The sequence below is a fragment of the Pezoporus occidentalis genome, unplaced genomic scaffold (assembly GCF_034315485.1).
Source record: "Pezoporus occidentalis ecotype Australia unplaced genomic scaffold, CSIRO_AGI_Poc_V1 ctg188, whole genome shotgun sequence".
Classification (NCBI taxonomy): domain Eukaryota; kingdom Metazoa; phylum Chordata; class Aves; order Psittaciformes; family Psittacidae; genus Pezoporus; species Pezoporus occidentalis.
Window position 1 is genome coordinate 1,037,695 of NW_026913726.1, and position 6,000 is coordinate 1,043,694.

Consider the following 6,000-nt stretch of genomic DNA (forward strand, 5'->3'; position numbering starts at 1 on the left):
AAAGTCCACTTGGGTGCTGTGAGATGGTAATGGGGGTCCCAGGTTGGGTGTGTAGGGGACCTACGAGTGCAGTGTCTGGTTTAAAAGGTCAATAACTTTGGAAACAACATGAGCTGTCAATAATGAACCTTCTTCTTGGGAGTCTTGGAGGGGGGGAAGCAAAAGTGGGAGGGATCGATGGGATGGGATGGGATGGGATGGGATGGGATGGGTGGGAGCATCCCTGCCTGCATCAAGTGTCAGTGCATCAGTGCACTGCCACTGTCACCACCACTGCCACTGCAGCTGCTGCTGCCACTGCCACTACCAGTGTCCCCCCAGTCCTGGCCATCCCATGAGAGGGAAGGCAGACGCATGGCTGGGGGGCTGCAGGCACTTGCCCACTTCCTGGTGTCTTGAACGAGGCTTTGAGAAGTCTCTGTGCGTGGAAGAAGCTGTTGGGCAGAGTGATGGAGCTGTGATACGGGGACAGTGAGAGGGAGGAGCAGGTCACAGGAGCAGACCTGTGACCTCGTGTCCTGATGCTGCAATTGCTCTCAGATTATATGTATTTTAAATGTTAATATTAGAAGCAACACGTGGGGGGTGCTGGGATGCTCCGTGCTGGCCGCAGGGGTCAGGACTGTTGTCAGAAGCACCTCTCACCCCCTCACTGCCATTTCGTTTCCCCCAAACCATGTACCTGCCTCCCAAGCTCCGATGTTCGGGTGATGCACAAAAGCCTTCCCTACTCTTTAAATTCCGCCCTGGAGAAGGCTGAGCCTCAAGGTTGCTCCAGCAAAATGTCTGTTTCAAACCTAATTACAGCTGTCTCTCAAATCCATGATTTCATCTAAATTTGCCACAATTCATGCATGACTTTCCCTGCCAGAGCCGCCTGTGTGAAGAGCAGATGAAGGTCATTCCTCACTCCGGTGCTAATGTGGGGAAATTGGGGTTGCTTTGATGCAGAGGCTTCCCACTGGTGTTTTCTGTCAGCGCTGGGAAGTTGTTGGCTATTACATTCTGCTGTACCCCTCATCAAAGCTCCCACACGGCGCTTGCTGCCGCGCGCAGGGGGAAGGAGATTCGGTTCCCTCCTTTGCTGCAGTGGGCTGCACTCTGCAGCAGGCGTGTGTCAAAAATACATTGCAGATACTGCAGCAGGAACAAATACTCACCATGTGCTCCATTCTATTCCACAGAAACAGTCTGTGTTTATTCCCTCTTTCATATCCTGCTGACCTTTAAGGTACTTGAATTCTTTCTACCTCTAAAATTAACGTGTGCGCGGTGTGGGTGAGGTGCACAGGAGAGATCCCTGGCAGCAGCTGCCCCCGCCAAGGATGGGCTTCCAGCCCTGGGATGCTGCTGATCCCAACGGGAGAGAGAAATCTCGGGGTAAACAATAATCCTGTGCCTGGATATGGACGACGTGGCACTAGGAGGGGAGATGGTGGCAGCCGTCTGGAGGATGCGGTGTGGAGCGCAGCTCGCTTGTGGAGCCAGTGCTGTGCTCTGCTATGGGATGCTCCTTAGACGTGAGCACACCATGTCCTGGTAAACGAAACAGCCTCACCACCCTCTAGAGCGGAAGGAGGACTCATAAAAGCTGCGCTGAAAGAAACACTGCAAGGGAGGGCTCAATGGTAACACCATGAGGTGCGGAATACATCCGAGAGCAAGTATTACTTCATAGTCATGAGCAGTGTAAACCATCTGCAGGTGATCCCTCCATACAGGTTCACTGCCATGATCTGGCTTTGAATGTCCTGGGGAACCAGTCTTTACACTCAGCCCTCTGTTCATAACTCGTGACCAGAGGGCTGGAGCAGCTCTGCTCTGGAGCCAGGCTGAGAGAGCTGGGCTGGGGCAGCCTGGAGAAGAGAAGGCTCCTGAAGGGGAGACCTGAGAGCAGCTCCAGTGCCTGAAGGGGCTGCAGGAAAGCTGGAGAGGGGCTTGGGACAAGGGATGTAGGGACAGGCCAAGGGGAATGGCTTTAACCTGCCCGAGGAGAGATTCCTATTGGACATCAGGAGGTTGGTGGTGGTGGCTCTTGTCACCAGCAGCCCCCAGCACAGGACTCCCTGTGTCCCAGCCCGTGCTCCATCCAGCTCCTGAGGCCAACAGCCACGTCCCCGCTGAGTTTAACACCCGTTAGATGGGAGATTGAGTAAACTTTCATTTTTTTTTTTGGTCTAATACCCTCTTAGCATTTAAAAATAGAGCTGTTACTAAGCGATGGCAGTAAGTAGAAAGCAAAGCTATTGAGGATCGCTTCTGTGAACAGGTATTTTTCCCAGCCTAAGTACTGGAAACATTGTGGGTTGCCAAACTATGAATCAGAGCCTCCCTCCCCAGCCTGCTTCCCTCCTGTATCCCCAGAACAATAGCAGCAGCCATCAGGAGCTGTTTGGTTCCACTCTGGCTTTGAGCATCTTGATTTGCAGGTCAGGTTTGCAGCCTTTCCACATGCCTTAACCTCTTGAAACAAAAAGGGGAAAAAGAAGCAGGATGATATCACCATGTAGTGATGTAACCGCGGTGGGACAGGAGCTGGGGGAGCTGGACCCATGGTCCTCAGGTTTGAAAGTGAGGTGCAAGGCTGAGCAGCCACCTCAGTGCAGCTACCGGCTGCTGCCCCAAGCACGTCCTGGCAGCCCCACCACATCACCTGGGACAGGAACCCTCTTGGATGGTGGCAGTTCGGAGCAGGGACATGATGCCAGCTTGGTGTTGGCAGTGCTGCAGGAATTTGACAGTCTGCATAGAAGCTATGGGTGGAGCAGAAGAGAATCCCAGTTGCCCAGGATGAGCTCACTGGGATGCAGGATGAGCTCATTGGGATGCAGGCTGAGTGTGCATGGGCAGGAGGACATGGATTGGTGTCAAGGCCAGTGACCAGTAGCAGGGAAGGGAGAGAAATCATGTCATGAGGTGCTTCTCACACGCTGCCCTTTTTGTTCCTGCTTTAAGGAGATGAGAAGAGTGGGAACTTCCACCCAGAACAGGACATGACAAGAGGTGATCCAAGCACCCTTGCAGCATTTACTGTCCCACACAGGCCCCAAGCTAACTTCAGAATGAAAATGGAACTATTGTGTCCTTAAGAATGCTCATCACCTTGGGGTCACTTGCTCAAGGGATCATATTTGTTTCAGAACCATCTCTATGAGAAGGTCAGCAAGCTTGGGTTTACCTTCTACCATGGCAGCTCCAGCCCCAGTAAGAACTGTGCTGCATCCCAAAGCAGTCGCTGTGATGCTTCACTTTGACTGGACATGGTCGGAGATGTGCTTCCTGAGGATAGATTCTGCTCTCAGGTTAAATCATGGACACCAATATTATCTTTACTGATCTCAGCAGGGCTCCTGCAGCTGAAAGCTCTAATTCAGGGCACTACTTATGGGCTTATCTTCCCGATGTGGTGGAGATTACTCGCTGCTGGCAGGCATTTGTGTTGGGCTCGGGTGGAGGGAAGCTCGAGATGCCGGTGGTCCCAGTCACCATTGCACCCACCCACCTCTGCCTGAGGTGTACGAAAACCACGTATGAAATCAGCCTAGATTTCCATCACTCAAATGGTGCCATTGAATAAGAAAAATAAGGATGAAAGGGAAAGACCTCCATAAGACAAGAGCTGGGGGAAAGGCCACAGGTGCTTGTGATGGAGGGAGCTTTGGGAACTCTGCCCCATCCCTGGCAGTGTTCAAGGCCAGGTTGGACACAGGGGCTTGCAGCAAGCTGCTCTAGTGGAAGGGGTCCCTGCCCGTGGCAGGGGTTGGAGCTGGAGGAGCTTTGAGCTCCCTTCCAACCACAGCGGGTACCTGCTCTGGAGAGGGATTATGAGCAAAGTGGCTGTGCCATGGGCTGGGACAGGCTCCTCCAGCCCCTGCTGCTGGGTGCCTGGTGTGTCCCTGCTCCCACTGCAGAGGAGCAGCGCCAGCGCCATTAAAAGCTTGTTGAAATGGACAAGTGTTAACAATTTATTTACAGTTATTTGATTTCTTACAGTGGGGGAAACTGTAAGATTCATTATTGCACACACTAATTGCTGTGGTTAAGTGTCAAACCTGCACCATGTAACGCTGTGTTTTCACATATTAAAGACATTAATTGCCAGGAAGCAGTTTGCCATGACTAATAAATTTGTTTTTTACAAAAAGAAGAAATCAATATTGAGTATTTTGAGGCTTAGGAGCTGAAGCAGCACAAAATATCTGAAGTCAATGTTTCCACACTGAGCTGTACCGGTTAAAGACCAAGGCTTAGCAATTGCATTATGGTTATCAAAAGCTGTTACTGGTCCTGCAATCATGTTACTGTCTGGTTGCCACATCCAAATGAATACCATCATAATGCCCAGTGCCCAGGAACACGGAGCTGGAGCTGCAGTGGGATGGATGCGGAACGTGGGATGCAGGATGCGGGATGGATGTGGGATGTGGGAGGGGCTGAGACCTGAACCCCTGCCCAGGCTCCGGTGCTGCAGCGCAGGGAGACAGGGACAGAGGCAGGCACAGAGCAGTGAGCCGGAGCGATGCCTTTGGCTCCTCTTTACTTCCCCTTTGCTTCTCTTTGCCTTTCAGCACGTAAAACAATTTAAATCAATGACTGTTAAACACAAAGCAAGAGGCAAGTGTGATTGCAGTGACAGAGAGTGAGGGAAAAGGCAAAAGCAGTTACTTCATAGAATCATGCAGTCCCGGCCTGGTTTGGGTTGAAGGGACCTCAAAACTCCTCCAGCTCCAACCCCTGCCACGGGCAGGGACCCCTTCCACTAGAGCAGCTTGCTCCAAGCCCCTGTGTCCAACCTGGCCTTGAACACTGCCAGGGATGGGGCAGCCACAGCTTCTCTGGGCACCCTGTGCCAGCGCCTCAGCACCCTCACAGGGAAGAGCTTCTGCCTAAGAGCTCATCTCAGTCTCCCCTCTGGCAGGTTACTTACTTTGCTCCTTCATACAACCTACAGGTTCCCCTAGCTCTTGTCTCTTCATACTTTTCTTAGCAACGCATTCAAACAAAGCTTTGTTCCCGTATGGTGACCTGTCCGCTTTGGAATCTAATCACCTATTTCAAGCATCACTGTGGATTTCTAATGGCTCAAGTAAGAGTGGGCACACATGAGGATGCTTCTCCTCTCCAGCAACACAGAGGAGTGGGAGCTCTTTGCTTCTGACTGCTTTTCCAGCAGTTCCTTCTCCATGGGTCCAGAGCCAGCTGGGTATCCCAATGAAGCAGTCTGCAGCATCAAGCTCCCAGCCTCGGGGACATGCCCAGTTATGACCCAACCTTCTTGTGCAAATAGATGCTTAATGATCACCTCCACTGAAGGCTGCAGGATGAAAGCAGCGTTTCATACCCCATAAAATCGAAGTCTCCCTTCATTTGATTGTATCATTTCTTATAAGCCATAAAGCCCTGCACTTGCTGCAGCCTCCTGCCTCGCTGCAGCCATACAGCCCATCCTCAGCCAGCCCTGCCACCTCCTGCTCTGAATGGGAGAACCCCAGTTCTACAACGGGTGGCATTTTAGGCCACTACAAAGACATACATTTCCTGGGAAGTGGCTGGGTTGAAGTCACTGAAGCACTGTTGGAAACTCAGGGCTGTAGACGGTAAAGAGGAGCATCAGCTAACAAAGGGATGTCAGCTGAGAATGTCTATTAAAAATCACACACAGATCAGCACCACAAGATGCTCAGGCTTGACGGATTTTCATTGCACAACCGGAGTAACAATTTCTGTCTGAGGGCAGAGTTGCTCTCCCCATGCTCATTTCCCCTCCTTATTCATTTTTCTTTTCTAGACCCACTCTTTGCTAGTCAGATGGTGAAGGGCAGTCAGATAAATGTGAGAAAAAGAGCGTATTTGAAGTTAATCTTGTGCCTTGTCAGCCTCTTTCATGATGATTAGGAAGGAGGTTTGGACAAGACGCAGAGTGAGCTGTGTCTGCAGCAGGAGAATAAAAATGATATTGTGGGTAGACTTCCCTTTCGATGCTGAGGAGAGGGTTGTTGG